The sequence below is a fragment of the Hyperolius riggenbachi genome, chromosome 1, assembly GCF_040937935.1.
Source record: "Hyperolius riggenbachi isolate aHypRig1 chromosome 1, aHypRig1.pri, whole genome shotgun sequence".
In the NCBI taxonomy this organism is placed as follows: Eukaryota; Metazoa; Chordata; class Amphibia; order Anura; family Hyperoliidae; genus Hyperolius; species Hyperolius riggenbachi.
Window position 1 is genome coordinate 182,523,338 of NC_090646.1, and position 19,831 is coordinate 182,543,168.

General features: G+C 45.5%; 1 protein-coding gene across 1 annotated transcript in view; it reads left to right on the forward strand.

Moving 5' to 3' along the window:
* Positions 1-18,306: 18,306 nt before the first annotated feature.
* TMEM154 (transmembrane protein 154) overlaps positions 18,307-19,831 on the forward strand; it is a 52,489-nt gene continuing 50,964 nt past the window's right edge. The window contains exon 1 of the mRNA XM_068278978.1: positions 18,307-18,347. The gene's annotated coding sequence lies outside the window, so the exon portion shown is untranslated. The remainder of the gene's footprint in view (positions 18,348-19,831) is intronic.

The following is a 19,831-nucleotide window of genomic DNA, read 5'->3' on the forward strand; positions in this document are numbered from 1 at the left end:
CCAGGTCGAGCACTGTGGTGAAGGCTAGTGGAGTAGAGCGGTGTTCTCCCCTGGTTTGTGTGTTCTATTTTTTCCCCATCTATTTGTAGATGGTTCATTGGAGCAGATGACATGACTTTAGTTTTCTTGATGTGAAGCAGTACACCAGCTTTTGCACTTTCTTGTTTGGCATTCATGACTAGGCTCTAGTCTTCAGTTCTTTCTCAGTTTCAGCCATCATAGTAGTATTATTGACATATCTCACATTGTTAATATTCCTGCCCACTATTTTATGAAAGTAAGGCCTTTTTTCCATGGGCAGTTGATGATAGGCAGTGAAATGCATCTCAAACTCCCTTAACTGCTTGCTGCTGCCTGGTAACTGCTCACTGCTGCCTTGCAACTGCTTGCTGAGTACACAGTTCAACTGCCCGTGGAAAAGAGGCCTAACACACAAGCAAGAAAGGCGTGCTGACTGATAGGGTAGGTGTTATAGCAGAGCTGATGTACTTGCAGGTTCGATAAACTGACAAGGGCTGGCATGTTGATCTGGCAGATAGGCAGGACTGGCATACTGATGTACTGGCAGGACTGATAGGGGCTGACAATTGTTGGGTTACTGACAGAACTGGCATGTTGACAGGGGTTGGTGCACTGACATGGCTAGTGTACCAATGGGACTGGCAGAGCTGGTGTGCTGACAAGGGCTAATGTAATGACAGAACTTCCATACTAACAGGACAGGCAGGAGCTAGCATACTGACAGGGAACTGGTATACTGGAGTACTGATAGGACTGAAACACTGACTTACTATAATACTGGCAGAGCAGGCAGAGTGACAAAACTGGTGAGACAGACAGGCTTAATGACGGCCTGGCAAACTGAATGGCATGGGGAAACATCATGGCTGTGGAAAATGAGAAAACAGCACTGAGCACTGTTTGTCCAAGCTTTAAGTTACCCAGGCTTTTGTGTCAGTGCTGTTTTTCTGCCTCCTACTGCATGCACAAGAGCCAGTGGTCTTACATTAAAAAAAAAAACGTTGGTTATACAGGTACAGATGTAACTGGACAACTGAACGTTTTCAATTTGCTATTGGATCAAGTGCATCCTGTGGCTTTTTTACAGATGTAACTGGACAACTTACCTAGGTAAATTAGGATAAAGAGAATGGCTTTCATTTGGAAATTTGGTATGTGGAACGTACAGACTGTCAAATATGGGAAAGATGGAAGAAATCAGAACAGAGTTATAGTGGGTAGAAATGACAGTTTTGCAGGAGAGGTGGAGATGATGGTCATGTCTAGGAGAAGCATGTGATCAGTTTGGTCAGGTGATAGATATGTACGTTTCTGATTTGCTAGTCGTAATCATGTGCTAAAGTAGAACGTGTGGTACCAATGGAGACCATGAACCTTCTAAAGGAAACAAAAATTGAGTGGGACACCAGGAGCCCCCGATGGTGTAGTATGTCGAGTGTATGAGACACTCACAAGGGTAGGTTGCAAGACCGGAACCACAATGTAACAGCTGGGAGGAAAGCCCATCCTTATTCGGATTCTTCGGTCTATGACAATGTGGGTCACACTCCAGGAAAAGGAAAAGGGTGTAAGGGCTTCAAGGAACCTCCTTGCTAGCAAAACGCTATTATTAAGACACTTTTTAATACATGATCTCAGAAAACGTTCTGCTATCCACGAAACACGTTATTATTCAAATGTCTGGTTTCTATTGAAATGTATCATTTTATTTTGGCTACCCTCTTCTTATTAGAGGTAAGCCAATGTTGTATGTTATCCAGTCGACAGTTCCACTTCCACACATATGTCATGTGCCTTCTCCCAGTGATGTGCCAAAGTAGGATATGATATACAGCAAACCAGCTGATCAAACTAATTACGTGCTTTTCCATAAGTTCTGCCTGACATGACCATCACTATTGGAGAGAAGTACATGGACAGGTAAGTACAATTATTCATACTTTTATAGTTGAACAGGAGACAGACATGAATTGAATGAAACAGGATATATAGTTTGAAGCAAAACAAGTCCAGCTATTTTGCCATTTGAACTGATAAGAGAATTTCCAAATTAATTCTCAAGGTCAGGCTTCCAGTGTAAGTTTTATTAGAGTATATACTCCAATGTGCTAATGAAAATGAGGTAGAAGCAAACTAGATAGGATATGTGATAAAGTCATAAAATATGATATGTTAATAATTCTTGGTAATTTCTTTAGTTAAGTGGGAAAAGGAGAGCAGCATAAAATGTACCAGGCACATTGCAGCCCCCCGCAGCCCACTTCCCTGCCACAAGCGCAATGCAAGTCTATGGAGACTTGCACACTACACGCTATCCAATGTGGTGCACCGGACCTATTCCAATCGCCGAAATTCAGATGCTAAGGCTGCAGCGCATTACAGAATGATCCGTGCCTACCACATGGATTATGCAGTAATGCAAGTCAATGGGCGACGCAGTAGGTGTGCATGACAGGGGCACGGTGCATTATGGTTTGCATGTGCAGACTGATTGGAATCCCAGTGACGTACTTCCTTCCCAGCAGGAAGTGTGTCACTAGGCGGGGCGGCGCTATGCATATGATCCTGTCGCCGCGCCGTGGCGCAGGGTCATATTGAGGCTGATTTCTGTGGTACAATGCGGTGCTTGCACTGCATAGCATCGCTAACACTAGGTGTACAACCGGTCTCAATTGTAAACAGCACAGTATAAAAAATATTCACATGGAGAGTACTAGGGAAAAAAATGTATGCAACCACACTGACCACGAATATAAGAAAGAGCCAATCGCACTCTTCTGGCACACCACCCTTAATCATAGGAAAGGGGGTGAGGTGTGCAGGGCTTGTCTCCGGATACCACAGAGATTAGTAGTTATGGGTCAAAGTGGAAGTCCGCACTGCCTCTTCGGGTAAATCTTGTTTTATTAATATCAAAAGGACAAACACATTAAAAAGAACCAATAGGCAATTGGTTCTTTTTAATGTGTTTGTCCTTTTGATATTAATAAAACAAGATTTACCCGAAGTGGCAGTGCGGACTTCCACTTTGATCCATAACCACACTGACCACGTACAGATTTCACAGAGATGAACATCATCTATAAAGAGTGTGAGGTCACTCGAGGGTCCATTTGCAAATATTATTTACAACTGAGATGAGATAATGAATTGCTAAGGTACAGCTCACACGGCGGAGTAAATTCAATTTGAACCGTGTAGCAATGGGAATTGGCGGTAAACTGGAATCAGAACCATAACATAGTTGAAATCAACTAAATATTAAAGAGGCTATACTAAGTATGGCAGAGAACATAGTGGGATATAAGCAGAGATCTAGAAACCAAGTTTGCTCCTTGATAAATCAGGACCTTAAGATATTGTCTAAAATAATGGCTGACAGGCTGGCAGATTTACTTCCTAACCAGGTGGGATTTGTGCGCCACCGATCTGCCATAGCCAATATTCGTAAGGTGTTGAAAGCTCAAGACCACGTTAGAGCTTATCCCAAATCATGTAACACCCATGCACTACTACTGATTGACGCTGAAAAGGCCTTTGACAACGTTAATTGGGACTGGATGGAGAGAATCCTAGACAGAATGAATCTACAGGGGGGAATTAGGAATCTAATCAAAGCAATGCATACTAACCCGAGGGCGCGGATATATATCCCGGGGTTCCTCTCCGAAGAAATTGCGCTGGAAAAAGGAACTAGACAGGGCTGCCCCTTGTCTCCCTTACTTTTTAATCTAGCGTTGGAACCTCTGACTCAGAGGTTAAATAGGGGCGTATGTGGTATAGATATAGGGGATGCAGTGATTTCTCAGGCCATGTTCGCTGATGATATTCTGTTATTTATAAGAAATACGGAGTCCCAACTGAAGGAAGTCTTTGAAATTATTCAAGAAGTGGGATCATTTAGTGGGTTCAAAGTTAATATATCCAAATGTGAACTACTGTATCTTTCCCCCTGTGCTCCCAGACACAATTTCACCCATCTCCCTGTCAAAGTCAGTTCAGTGATCACATATCTAGGTATCAAGATACACAAAGACCCGAACATGTTATACTCCTTGAACTACGATCCGTTGATTAGGGACCTAAAACGCCAATTAATCAGCTGGGAAAAGCTGCCAATTAATCTTCCGGGAAGGGCAGCTCTCATTAAATCGGTTACTTTCGGTAGATTATTATATCCCTTACAGACCATCCCCCTGCTGTTAAAGCATGCAGACGTACAAGACATTAATAGTGCCCTAAATAATTTTTTGTGGAGGAATAAAAAACCAAGGATAGCCCTTTCCAAGCTGACACTTCCTAGACTGTGGGGGGGCCTTGCAATCCCAGATATCCGACGTTACAATTTATCATGTCTAGCCAGACATATTAGAGACTGGCTTAATAAATCCAGCAAACATTCAAACTACTCCCTGGAGGCATCTTTCTCTGATCCATGGTCACTGTCAGGTCTCCTGCACACCACACCACGTACAATCTGCCTCTGAAGAAGCTGGTTTAAGCCAGCGAAACAGCTGTCAGGCATCTGATACCCCCACTGCTATCTACCTGCTATTTTCCCCACCGGAATAAAGGGATTTTAAGGAAGCGGTGCCTCCTCTTTTGTCCTCTACTACATTGGATCACGACTACATTTTGGACGTGCACGCTCTGATTCCCATCTCTGGTGTGTCTGCCCTGCTGCATTTGGTGCCAGGTACTGTGTTTCTCCTTCCATTACACCACACAAAAACACATGCCACTGAAACTCAAAAACAGTAGAGGAATTAAAGATACAGTGATGGCCTGGAGAATCCTTAGGAAAATATTTTTAGCTCCACAGCAAGTCTCTAAATATATGCCACTGTGGGGTCTCCCGGGCTTTCCAGCTAGCTTGGCTCATGGGGGTTTTCTGGCTTGGAAAGAAAAAGGTATCGAGTGTTTAGGGCATATATGTGACCTGCGCAGGGGGAGATTTTTGACTTTCCACGAGATTAGGGCTAAATTTGGTGTACCTAAGGGCCATTTCCTGTACTATGGGCAACTACAATCATATATACGAAGCAAAATAAGGGACGTATCAAAGATAGCTAACCTGGATTCTTTTGATAAGTTTATCTCTCCCCATATCTCCCAGCTATCTCTCTCTGAAATTCATGCTAGACTTCAGGAGATTAACTTAGAGACCAAAGCACAAAATAACCTGTCCAAATGGAAAAAAGACATTCTGAGTGAAAATCTTGAGGCTAAAATATTGCAAGGGTACAGAATGGTCCATAAAATGGTACCAGGGGAAATTTGGAGGGAATCACAACTTAAATTGATCCATAGGGCTAAATTTGCCTTTAATATAAAGTATCACATACCCCTGCGCATTATTCTCCGAGATGCCCCAAATGCTTAATCCACTGTCTTTATTCTTGCCCGACAATAGTAAAATTTTGGTGTGATGTCTTGATATATATCAAACGAGTATGTAACCTGCAATTGACTCTATGTCCACTTATGCTTTTGTTTAATTATGTTGAACCCAATAAGCCAGGCTCAAGCGCAAATGCTAGCCCGAACTTGGCTAAGCTAGCACATTTGATTATTATAGCTTCCCGCAAAGTTATTTTCAACAGATGGATATATCCAAGTACCCCCACGGTCTGGGATGTACAAGAAGAGCTTCACCATATTTACAACCAAGACAAACTAGAGTCTATCGTACACAAAGACAAGAAAACAGCGGGTTTTTTCAAGAAGTGGAAAGGTTTTATTCTTGCAACTCTTTCAAATGATGAGATAAAGGCATTGATGGAACATTTCAAATATACCAAATGGTACCTCACGGAACAGCTGCAGGGTGCTCTGGGCCGCCTTGATATCACATAAAGGCTAAACAGATTAAGGACTTGCTCTCAGAGATGACAGATGGGGGAAAGGGGAGGGTTGGGGAGGAGAGGGAGGGGAGACAGGAGCTAAAGTATTGAAAGTTATGTAATCAAACAACTTGCAACTGTTCACTATGAGTAAGGCTTAATCGCGGTTCATATCTTTGTAATGGCTCTGTATGTTCCAGTTTTCAGGTATTATCTCCTGTCTGTTCATATGTTGGGAAATAAAATAAAATATTGTTTAAAAAAAAAAAGAAACCAAGTTTGGCAAGTAATGAATAGGGATGAGCAATCTAATCCCGCGGAATTCCAAATTTTGCATCAGAATTCTGCATTCTGATTTAGAATGTGGAATTTGGAATTCCACCATTTGCAAAGTTTGCATCATGCATGGAAATCCCCATAGTCCTGCGTGGCAAAGCTAGAGGGATTCAGATGTGTACTTTTATCGCAACAAGTGCCAGAGTCACATGCTGGCATAAATGGAAACGGGGCCTAAATAATGCCTAGTACACACCATACAATTTTATATTAGATTTTTCTGCAATGCTGGGAATCCACGGCTCAATTTTGAGCCATTAAGATGGCTCGATAGATCATTTCTGACATGTCCGATCTCCCACCCGATCGTTCCGCCGCTGGATTCCGGATCGAAGTGAATGGGAAAAGATAAGAAAAACGAGCGGAAGATAAGAGAATTGACTACAGAATCGAGCGGTGAAATGATCGAGAGGGAGAATCGATTGGCAACATAGAGCCGTGTATGCCCAGCATTAGATTTTTCTGTTAGATTTTATATTCGAATATTTTCTGTAGAGACTGGTCATTATCTCTGGTGCATTGTCTTCTGGTTATCTCCTGCTGAGTAGAACAATGCTTAATTGCAGGCAGATAGATGGTTAGATAGCTAATTTCCAACATGTTGGAAATGATCTATCTGGCAGGTAAATCTAAAGGTGCTCAGCGAGTCGTTCAGAAACAGCCTTATCAGTCTGCCGACAGCACGTACACACGCACTACTGTCGCCTGAAAGTCCGCCCATCAGGAGGGTCTGACGGACCCGTCGTTGGCGGCCGTAGTGCGTGTGTACGCACCTTAACAGAAAATCTAATGCTGGAAATACACCATGAGATTTTGTGGTAGATAGATGGTTCGATAGATAATTTCCGACATGTCTGATTTTTGATCGTTTTTCTGATCAATTTATCATAGAAGTGAATGGAAATCGATCATAAAAACGATCGATTTCTCGATCAGACAGTAAATCTGCTGAAAAATCCCATCATGTATGCCCAGCATAACAGAAAATTGTATGGTGTGTACCTAGCATAAGGGTGAGATAATTGCACTAAGTAGACTGCTGCCTTTGATATAGGATTTGAGCCCTTGAACAGGGATGGAATGCCAGCTCAAGCCAGTACATATAACAGTAAGTAGTCTTTGGGCAAGACTCCCTAGGCTTAGGACAGTGGCGTAGCTAAGGAGCTGTGGGCCCCGATGCAAGTTTTACATGGGGCCCCCAAGCACTATATACTGTACATAACAATTGATATGGTGCACCAAAATCTGCCAATGGCAATTACAGTGTCAGAGGTGCAAGAAGGGGATGGGGAGCAGTTTTTTAACCTCCCTGGTGGTAAGCCCGAGCTGAGCTTGGGCTATGCCGCGCAGGAGGATTTCTCAGGCCCTGCTGGGCCGATTTGCATAATTTTTTTTTGTACATGCAGCTAGCACTTTGCTAGCTGCGTGTACTGCCCACGCCGCTCCGCGCCAATTCGCCGCCGCTCGCCACGCTGCCCCCCACCAGACCCCATGCGCTGCCTGACCAATCAGTGCCAGGCAGCGCTGAGGGGTGGATTGGGACTCCCTTTGACGTCACGACGTCGATGACGTCATCCCGCCCATTGCCATGGCGACGGGGGAAGCCCTAATGGAAATCCCGTTCAGAACGGGACGGGATTTCCGGACGGGCTTGATCGCCGGAGGCAATCGAAGAGGGTGGGAGGATGCCGCTGCACAGCGGCTGTCATGTAGCTAGCGCTAGGCTAGCTGCGTACATTTGAAATCGGCGCTGGTAGACTTGGGCGCAGGATACAGCGTTATATAGCTGATCCTGCTTCTGCACAAGTCCGGGCCGATTTAATTACTATTCCCCCTCCAGGCCGACATGGATAGTAGGGGAATGAAATAATTCGGCTTCCAGCGATTGCTGGAGGCCGAATTATTATGTTTTTAAGCAACTTCGGCTCTGTCTTCTGACGGAGCCGACGTTACTCACTGAGCACTTCAATAGGAATGATTCCTATTGAAGTCTATGGAGGCGCCGGCTGCGCCCAAATCTAGCAGCGCTGAAAAGCACTGCTCCGAGGCTAGCTACATGATTTAAAAATTTTTTAATTTAATTGACCGCCAGGGAGGTTAATGATTACCACTATTCAAAGTATCTGTAGATGTGATTATTATGAGCACAGGACCAATAGAGAGCTAATATTGCAGTTGAGGGAGGGTCTCTCAGGGCCCCTCTGGTCCAAGGGCCCTGATGCAGTAGCAACCTCTGCAACCCCTATTGCTACGCCCCTGGCTTAGGACCAGAAGTTGCACCACTGGTCACTATGAGAGTGGGCTCATAGAGGCAGGAGGAGTGAGTGGTAATGGTGTTGCTCCTTTCCAGAACTAGGGGGAGTTCTATAGCTGTTAGACACCAAGGTGCCTGCGAGATTGTCTGCTGGTTTTGACAAATATAGTGTTGAACGTGTTCAAGACGTGTAAACACAGAGAAACACTATCTGCAACTGAGATGCATGAGCAGGGCCGGTTTTAGACTTTTTGCTGCCTGAGGCAAACTTATGAGGATGTGCCCTCCCCTCCCGATTTGAAAGGATCGCACAGCACCTGACAATTTACTCTGCTTCATTTAATGTTCTCAGTCAGCAAGGGAGCATATGCAACAACTTGAGACATGACATGCTGCAGCTCAACACAATAACATGCTGGCTGGCTGGCTTCGAGTCTGTCACAAACAAACTGCTCACTCTCAGCCTTTCAGCCGTCCTCCATTCCTCTTCAGTCAGGACAGCAGTGCCACCTCCTCCCTTCTGCTGTGCAAGTGAAATGAAACACTGCTGCTCTCCTGCCTCCCCCCTCCTCACTCACTGTCAGACTCTTCACACAGCCCTACAAGCTGCTTTTTCCCATTGATGATCTCTTTACCTCACTTGCTCTCTTCTTGCTTTTCCTCCTACTCTGACTGCATGCTGTAAGTGTAAACACACAGTACAAACATGCTGCCCCTGTAATCTCTGCACCTGATACAAATGTTTCACCTTGCTTCATGAGAGAACCAGCCCTGTGTATGAGTCTTTTGCAGCCAGCCAGCCATCAGGGTCTTCCTTATCACTAGCATCCTGCCACTGGAATCATGATCTGCCTGTCACTGATATCGTTTGCCTGCGATTGATATTATCTGCTTGACATAAGTAAAGCCCAGTTCACATGGCCGACTGCCGGCAGCTTGTGTTCCCGGCGTTGCATTGCCACGTCGGATTTTGAGACCCTAGGGGGACATGGAGCCACAAATGCAGCCAACGCTAGAAGCTACATGCAGCATCTCGGAAAACTTGATTGACCGCGGCACGAACAATCGATGGTAAGTGCAATGAGATGATTGCTGTCATTCATCTCAACGCGGGACGCAGTGGATACCAGCACTAAACGCCATGCACAGCCGCTGGCTGCCATCAGTCTGAATCGGCCCTAACAGTTGCAGGTCATTAATAATCTGCTATCACTGTTATTATCTCCTTGTCATTGGTGATATGTGCATGTCATTAATATTATATTATTAGTAATATCTGCTTGTAATTGATATTGACTTGTTATTGTTAATGACTGCACATTATTGGACTTTACCTGCTGCGTTTGCCTAGTATATTATATATAAAATCCTCCTACCTATCACAGGAGATCGCAAAGGCCGCCAACAGACCAGCCCAACTATTCCGCACAGTTGATAGACTATGTAATCCATCCTGTCTAAAACCCACTATAACTCCCTCAAAGGAGCTATGTGAGAAATTTGCCTGCTACTTTGCTGACAAAGTATCTTCTATTCGGTCTCTCATTCAGTCCACAGCACCCAAGACTCATGCAACTAATGGAAATAGCTGCAAAAACAACCTAACACCCTGGACTGATTTCAAAAGTATTAGTGAGGAAGAGATCTCAGACACCCTCTGTCGTCTCCACCAGACAACCTGCGACCTGGACCCTGGACCAACTAAACATATGCTGAAATGCCCTGACCTGCTTGGTCCAGCATTTCACAAAATAGTAAATTGCTCTCTGCAAGCAGGGAGGTTTCCTACCTCTCTAAAAGAAGGAATCATCAAGCCCCTTCTCAAAAAACCTTCCATGGATCCAGATGCTATGAGCAGCTACAGACCTGTCTCCAACCTCCCCTTCTTAGGTAAAGTTATTGAAAAGGCTGTCTATCTGCAACTTGAAACCAGGCTGTCAGTAAACAACATCCTGGACCCTCTACAATCTGGCTTTAAGAAACACCACAGCTGTGAAACAGCCCTCATCCAAGTCTGCAACGATCTGCTCATGGCAAGGGACAGAGGGGAATGCTCCATCCTAATCCTGTTGGATCTCTCAGCTGCTTTTGATACAGTTGACCATGAAATCCTGCTTAACAGACTGCAGGAGTACTGTGGCATCAGTGGATCAGTCCTCCAGTGGTTCAGATCATTCCTGACTGACAGAACACAGAGAGTATCCCTAGGACCTATAATGTCCAAACCTGCACCTCTACAATTCGGAGTGCCACAAGGATCAATCCTATCCCCTCTGCTGTTTGCAATCTACATGTTGCCACTCGGTACACTTATCCAACGACATGGCCTGACGTACCACTGCTACGCCGATGACACACAGCTATACCTGTCCTTCAAACCTGGTGGAACAGACCCTACCCCAAAAATAAACTCTTGCTTAGCTGAGCTTCAGGCATGGATGAATGATAACTGGTTGAAACTGAATGCTGACAAAACTGAGGTCCTGTTTGTCCAAAGCCAGTGCTCGCCATCAAAACAGCTCTATCCTAAAGCAACACCAATCAGGATTGGGAATTCAGACATAAACAGCTCCAACCTTGTGCGCAGCCTTGGCGTACTAATCGATGGGGAATTGAGTTTCAGAAACCAAATTTCATCTGTAGTTAAATCTTCCTTCTTTCATCTGAAGAACATTGCAAAGATTAAACATCTGATTCCCCCAGAGGATCTTCAAACCCTAGTCCACGCCTTCATCACATCACGGCTGGACTACTGCAATGCCCTTTATGCTGGCCTCCCCAAAAAAGACTTGCGTCGCCTGCAATTAGTGCAGAATGCTGCTGCCAGATTGCTAACAAACCAGCCTCGCCACTGTCACATTACACCGATCCTTCGCTCACTGCACTGGCTACCAGTAGAATGGAGAATACTCTTCAAGATTGGACTGCTGACATTCAAATCCCTGCACAATTTGGGCCCTGGATACATGAAGGACTTGCTGAAGCTGCACCACACCTCTCACAACCTCAGATCAGCAAGTTCTATAAACTTGGTCACTCCCAGAGTGCACCTCAAAAAATCTGGAGACAGAGCCTTCTGTCATGCTGCCCCTACTCTTTGGAACTCCCTACCACACCCAGTAAAGACAGCACCTTCCCTGGAGCTATTCAAATCCAGACTGAAAAGCCACCTGTTTAGCCTGGCATTTCCAGATTTATAAAATTCTTCCCCTGTACCACGATGGTCGGAGCCATGCTTATGCGCTTTGAGTCCCACGGGAGAAAAGCGCTTTACAAATGTTATTTGTTGTTGTTGTTGTTGATGTGTTTATATCTTGATGTGTGACACTGTAGCATGCTTGCTTGTGGCCCAGTGTTGTATGGGTAAAGGGAATGTGGTCCATGAATACAGGGCCTGCACTACAGCATACAACCTAGGTTCATTATGTCTAATATTTGTCACAGCTCATAATCTATTGTGATCACATCCACTTTTTGCTGGAATGTATTACATGTGCCACACATCCAACCATCCTTTAGTGCCCACAGATGCTTTAGATATTCTGGGATCTTAGCAACATTTCTGTCAATCTGGAAAGTTGGAAATTGTACTGAGTACAAAAGTACGCTTATTGTTGAATAATTCTTTTACCTTAATTTTTTCAAGAGTAAATGGGTGATTTAAAGTACAACAATCAAAAGGGCCATTTTTACACAAAATCTATGTTGTTAGAGCAAATGATTTTAAGTAAAGAATAATTGGTGTGCATCATTTTTTGTGGGCTTTATTTATAATCATGTGTTTAAAAATTCTGCCCCATTATTAGACTGTCAGCGTCAGCTTGGTGAGCTCCTCTATCTTCACAGGGGATGCTTCCTTGCGAAGCATTGTGTGGCGTAATCCATTCCCTATGTCCTTCTACTGCACACTGTGATACGAAAAGAGATGCGCAGTCGCAGCAACCACATAAATAGACAGGCGAGAGACATCCATTCTCCTTCTGCTGAGCTGTTATTTGTACCGGGGCGGGGGGATGGGAAGTACAGGTGCCCCCATACCCCCTGAGCGTGGCCAATGCCAAGGAGAGCGATCCACTCCTGCCCCCCAAAGGATAGGTTCCTACCTTGTAACGCATTGCGTCCATCTGTGTTGGAATATAAATCTGCATATAAATATAAATACTGTCAGGGGCAGCCCCTGATGAGTCATAAGACGAAACGCGTAGGGCGTGGCTTAGCGGGCAGGAAGCGGCAGTGAGCTGAGGAGACGTCCTGAACTTTTATTGATATATGCTGTGATTTTATCTTCGTTTGTGAGTAGCGCTACTTGCTTTTTATTGATTGATTAAAAGGTTTTATGCTATGGAAGCTTTTTAGTTGCAGTGGGCTGCATTCATTTCTGGCTGGCAAGTGGGAAGGTGGAATCACCAGAGGAACGCTGGGTTGTGCACATATGCTATTGAGCTGTCTGTGACCTGGGCAGTCGTTTTATCAGGTGAGCACAATCCCGGCAGGTGGGGGGTGACACAGTGTGGTGTTGGTGACCCTCTCAAACAAGCACGGTGACATATCCTGGCAGTGGGTTTGTTCCCTTACCATACCAGCAGTGCAGCCTGCGCAATGATTTTTCCTCTTTTTTCTAATTTTTACTGAGTGATCTGTATGTGGATTGGAACATAATCAAAGGAGACGAGAGTGTGATCGATTGGAATCATATGCTGTTTTAGCTGTCTGTTGGTCTGGGCAGCCAGAGTACAAGGTGAGAGCAATCACCACGGGTGGTGGTTTGCACGGCGACTGGTGATACTCAATAGAACTGTGCACGGGCCATAGTTGGTGTAGGACTGTTATTTGCTCTGGCAGCCTATGCGATTAAGTTTTTTGTTCTCTCTTTCCCCCTTTTTTGTGCATGAGGTTCTTCGGTTTCAAGGATTGAAGAAGACTTACGAACTTTTTGAATCTGTGGGACTTGACAGCCCTCTGTTAAGTATAGCGGACTGTGAGGCAGCGCATAGTTGTTATAGGTTTTAAACTCATGTTAGTGGCAGCGTTGAGGACATTATATGGACTTCCGCTGTCCTCCAGAAGGTGTCTCCACTTGTACTGAAACTCTGCAGCTCAGCTGCAGATCTGATCTCTGCAGATCAGATTTCAGATCTCTGCAGATCAACTGAAGATGGAGCTCAGGATACTTTTCTGAACTATCAATTGATCATTGTGCAGTATTTAAAGCTGCTTCTGGTAAAGGAACATCGCTAGACCATTTTGTCCTAGTAGGATTTGTGTTCTGGTCACCTACCCTTGTACCTAGTTCCTTGCCTGTTCGTTGCATTGATCTCCTGGTATCAATTTCCTGTTTTGTCTGACTACTCTCTTGCTCATCGCCTGTATTAGTCCTGATTTTCTAATTATTGATTTTGTCTTGTCTGACCATTCTTCTGTATGCTGATTTTGTTGATATGTTTCTGTAAATATACAGTATAGTCCTGGTTATCCGGAACTCAACTAACGAGCAGTCTCAACCAACCAGCACAAATCAACGTCAGTACTCACTGTGTTAAAGGCCAACTTATTGGGCTGTTTATGTCCTCTGCTGTGCTTAAAGATTGGGTTCCATGGCTCCCCCAAGGTTAAAGGGAACCTTAGATGAATAGAAAAAAAATATATATACACACCTGGGGCTTCCTCCAGCCCCCTCTGGCCTGATTGCTCCCTCGCCGCCGTCCTCCGCCTCGTGGATCTTCTGTAATGGCTCCCGGTATCTTGCCGAGACGGGGCTTACTGCGCATGCGTAGCCTGGCTGCACATGCCTGCCCCGCCCCCATCACAGGGAGATTTCTGCGCCTATGAAGTACTACTGCACAGGCGCAGAACTCTCCTGGCTAGGGATGATCGGAAAGAGCAAATTCTATTCCGCCGGAATTGCAGAATTCCGCCAGCGCTAAATTCCGTTGCCATTACATTTCCGCGGAATTTTGCGATAATTTTTTTTTTAAATTAATTTATTTATTTTTGCAGCAGGAGGTGTCGCTTACGCCATTAGACCTAGCGGTGGTCCCATGGCGGTCGTTTTGGCACTGCAGGAGGTGTCGCTTAAGCCATAGGACCTAGCGGTGGTCCCATGGTGGTCGTTTTGGCACTGCAGGAGGTGTCGCTTAAGCCATGGAATCTTGCGGTGGTCCCATGGCGGTCGTTTTGGCACCGCAGGAGGCATCGCTTATGCCATGGGACCTGGCGGTGGTCCCATGGCGGTGGCTTTGGCGCCACAGGAGGTGTCACGTAAGCTTTGGGACCTGGCGGTGGTCCCATGGCGGTGGTTTTGGTGCCGCAGGAGGTGTCGCGTAAGCTTTGGGACCTGGCGGTGGTCCCATGGCGGTGGTTTTGGCACCGCAGGAGGTGTCATGTAAGCTTTGGGACCTTGCAGTGGTCCCATGGTGGTGGTTTTGGCACCGCAGGAGGTGTCACGTAAGCTTTGGGACCTGGCGGTGGTCCCATGGCGGTGGTTTTAGCACCGGAGGAGGTGTCACGTAAGCTTTGGGACCTGGCGGTGGTCCCATGACGGTGGTTGTGGCGCTGCAGGAGGTGTCGCGTAAGCTTTGGGACCTGGCGGTGGTCCCATGGCGGTGGTTTTGGCGCCGCAGGAGGTGTCACGTAAGCTTTGGGACCTGGCGGTGGTCCCATGGCGGTGGTTTTGGCACCGCAGGAGGGGTCGCGTAAGCTTTGGGACCTGGCGGTGGTCCCATGGCGGTGGTTTTGGCGCCGCAGGTGTCGCGTAGGCTATGGGACCTGGCAGTGGTTCCATGGCAGTGGTTTTGGCGCAGCAGCACGTGTCGCGTAGGCTATGGGACCTATACAAAATGGTTGGGATAGGTGAGATAGCTAGGGAGCTGTTTGCTAACATAGGATTGATTGGTTTTTGTTAAGACTGTAATTGGTGCTGAAATAATTCCGATTTTCATGCAGAAATCCATTTGGGTGGTTTTTGTAAGCCTCTGATTAGTGCAGAAATTCCAATTTTCATGAAGAAATCCCGTTGTTCTCACTTTAAGCTTCTTCTAGGGGCTTCCTTGTGATTGGCTTACAAAAATCCGCATTACACCGGAATTACGCATCGTTTCGCGGAATTTCCGCTATAGAGCTATGGCGATTCCGTTCTGATGTGACGGAACGGAACCACCAAATTCCATTCCAGCCGGAATCACGGAAAAATTTATTCCGCGGAACGCGGTGAGCATTCCCACTCCTGGCCTTGGGAGTGAGACAGGGGAATGTGCACATCTGCACTATGCATGTGCCGACTGGCCCTGGCTAGCGGAAGATACCGGGACTCCTTACGGAAGATCCAGGAGGAGGAGGACGGCGCAGAGAGAGCGATCAGGCCAGAGGGGGCTGGAGGAAGCCCCAGGTATGTATGAATGTTTTTTTTCCCTATTCATCTTAGGTACACTTAATATACTTTCAATCCCTGTATATATTTTTTTTAATTTAAAGCGGTATTGTCACCATAAAAATCAAATTTCAACAGCAAATGGTCTGAGTGTATTGTACAGCAGAAGGAAATGGCAGCGCTTCCAAACAGCCGCTGCACCTGAATTGACTACCTGCACAGGTATGCAGAGCTCGAATAACGGGCAGATTACACACCTTACATTCAAAACAGGTACAGTAAAGGGGGGCGTTAGCTTCAGCATAAGTTGTGCACAAATTATCCCTAATAGACTCTCCTACGGCGGTGACGTGCCCCCACAGGAGAGAAACTAACCATTAATCTAGCAGTGAAACATATCAAAAAGTGAAACATGTTCAAACAGTAAAAAATTGTCCAAAAAAAGGGTTAAAACCTCAAACTAATGTAACAGTGAAGCATATCTAACAGTGTTTTTAATGCAAGATGAGTAATCTGCCCGTTATTCGAGCTCTGCATACTTGTGCAGGTAGTCAATTCAGGTGCAGTGTCTGTTTGGAAGCGCTGCCATTTCCTTCTGCTGTACAAAACTTAAGTAAACTTCAGGCTAGCTGCCTCCAGGGGTGTCAGCTTGCATTCTAATTTTAGAATTTAGATTAGTGTTAGCACATAATTTGCATCTGATTTGTATTCAAGGTGTGTATTTAGCCCCAAGGGGCTGAGCATATCTCTGGAGCTTTCACTTCACTTGCAGCCTGTGAGCGCTGCCCATTGCTTGCTGTCTTTTCAACAAATGTGTTAACCATTTATGGCTAGCTGCACCAGGTAAGGATTATGTTTAATATTAGACTAGCTAGGGTTCACTGTTGGATATGTTTCACTGTTGAATATGCTTCACTGTTACATTAGTTTGAGGTTTTAACCCATTTTTTGGGGACAATTTTCACAGTTTGAACATGCTTCACTTTTTGATATGTTTCACTGCTAGATTAGTGGTTAGTCTCTCTCCTGTGGGGGCATGTCACCGCCGTAGGAGAGTCTATTAGGGATAATTTGTGCACAACTTATGCTGAAGCTAACGCCCCCCCCCCCCTTTACTGTACCTGTTTTGAATGCAAGGTGTGTAATCTGCCCGTTTTTCGAGCTCTGTATACTTGTGCAGGTAGTCAATTCAGGTGCAGCGTCTGTTTGGAAGCACTGCCATTTCCTTCTGCTGTACAAAACTTAACCTTCCTGGCGGTAACCCCGCGCAGGAGGTTTTCTCAGGCCCTGCTGGGCCGATTTGAATAATTTTTTTTTTTTGCTGAACGCAGCTAGCACTTTGCTAGCTGTGTCAGCACTTTGATCGCCGCCGCCCCGCGCTCGATCGCCGCTATCCGCATCGCAACACAGCCCCCCCCCGTAGACCCCTGCGCTGCCTGGCCTATCAGCGCTAGGCAGCGGCAAGGGGTGGATCGGGACTCCCTTAGACGTCACGACGTCCATGACGTCGGTGACGTCATCCCGCCCCGTCGCCATGGCGACGGGGAAGCCCTCCAGGAAATCCCGTTCTTTGAACGGGATTTCCTGATCGCCTATCGCCGGAGGCGATCGGTGGGCTGGGGGGATGCCGCTGAGCAGCGGCTATCATGTAGCGAGCCCTAGGCTCGCTACATGATTTAAAAAAAAAAAAAAAAAACGGCTTCGCTGTCCCCTGGCGGTTTTTAATATACCGCCAGGAGGGTTAAGTATACTTCAGGATAGCTGCCTTCAGGGGTGTCAGCTTGCATTCAAATTTTAGAATTTAGATTAGTGTTAGCACATAATTTGCATCTGATTTGTATTCAAGGTGTATATTTAGCCCCAAGGAGCTGGACATATCTCTGGAGCTTTCACTTCACTTGCAGCCTGTGAGCGCTGCCCATTGCTTGCGGTCTGAGTGTATTAAGTGATAAAGATGCTAATCCTGCATTCAAAACTTGCAAAACTTTTTCCGCTGTTATGTTTTGTAGTTATCTCATACTTTAGGAGCACTGGCCTTAGTGCCAAACAGTGCCAAAGAGTTTAATGCTGGGAGTTATTTTTATCTATAATATATTCCTCCTCTTCCATTTATTTCCCTGCCTAGCTGCTTATCAGAAACACCCTCTGATTACTTGTGTTTACAAGCAAGGCTCAGTGATTGGATGTGTAAATAGAAAAAAAGACAGTGCAGTTGTTAGTATACACCTCAGTGGGAGTGTCTGAAGACTCTGGGAGGAGGGCAGCTAATGAATACACAATGAGCAAGAGAAAGGAGGGGGGAAAACAAACAAGAGTCAAGGAGGATATGATGTCAGCATTAGCTTGGCAAAATGGCCACTGCCTAGAATAGGATTTTCTGCTTTTCCTTTATAAAATTCACAGGAATCATTAAGCGGATAGCACAATACATCTGTTATGTAAGTAGAAGTAGTATTGATCTACTTATATATGTTTTTTATTTTTAGGTTAGAATGGGTGTCGCTTGTTCTTTAATACAGAGTTCATGGTATGTATATAGAGTGGGGTATAGTACTGTATTAGCTAAGCCTATTTTTGACATTGGCCTCAATTCACTAAACTTATCTCCTGTCTTTAATAACTCTTCTAGAGTTGTTACCATGGTGATAAGGCATGTAGTATTCAGGAAACATTTTACCTCAGGCAAGCCTAAAGTTAACTCTTCTGTCTTTAAATTAACTCTCCAATCCTTAAAATAACTCCAGAGTTAAAGACAGGCTGTTAATTAGCTGCATGTGAAAATAACTACAGAGGAGGTAAATTAACTACAGAGGAGGTAAATTAACTACAGGAGAGGTAACTTAAGGAATGAAGAGGTAAGATAACTCTCTCACGTGTGGAGGTAAGTTTTCTCTTGCCTTATTATCTCCAGCATGATCTTAGTGAATTGAGGCCATTGAGTCTCAAGCAACCAGAAAACATACTTATCTGGCATCAGCCAATCTCCATCTGTTTTGGATAACCAAGACATTACTGTATATTGCATGATCCTTGCTGCTGCATAATTGTCAGTGTGTATGTATTGTAGAAGCACTAGAGTGTTGTACCGTGTTAGCCATGAGTAAAAGCAAGGAGTTTTGAATTGGGATGATACCATTTATTGGCTAACTTAGAGATGGATAAACATTGTATGTATTGTGTGATCTGTGTTCTTGCATATTTGTTGTTGTAAATGTTACATGTTTAGTTAGGTAGGGTTATTAGTCAGTGCACTGTGTTTCTGATTGCACAATTGTATGCATATTTTTAAAGTGTATACACGTAAATTGCACTCTTGTAAAATGAACATGTTTTCAACCGTCAAATCCAGCCTGTGCAGATCTCACTATTTCCTTGCAAGTGATCTCCTGTTCCCGACTTGTCTTGATGAGGATCTGCATGCCCAGATCCTTATGGCCCATAATCACGGGCTACAATTGTCGCCGCAACTACGTGGCGCGCGCGTGTTGCGGCGACAGGTAGCCCGTGAGTATGGAGCGCGCACCCCGAACCGTCGCTCGTCGCTGCTGTTGCCAGGCGATTGGTGCGGTCAATCGCCTGGTGACAGTTGCCGCCGCAACTGTCGCTAGTCCGCGTGTGTATGCGGACTAGCGACAGCAACCTCTATAGAGAACACGGAGCTTCCGGCGGGGGGAGGAGGAACGTCGGCGACAGCTTCCGTCGCACCGCTGATCCCTCTTCCGCGTGTGTACGCGGAGGGACGTGGCAACGAGCTGTCGCCGAACTGTCGCGCACACCGTGTGCTAGCGACAGTGAAGAAAAGTTGCCCGTGAGTATGGGCCATTACAGCGGACAAAGCAAAGACTGTGAACTATACAGGGCAGGTATGGATGTCCAAGCGCCACTCTGTTTTGTGTTACTTGTCAGAGTCGCAGCATATCTGGCCAGAGATTGCTTTTGTTTTTCATGTGTTTTACATGTGACTGCATGTTTTTCTCATTTGGTTCTTATGTACCTCCTGCTATTGTATTT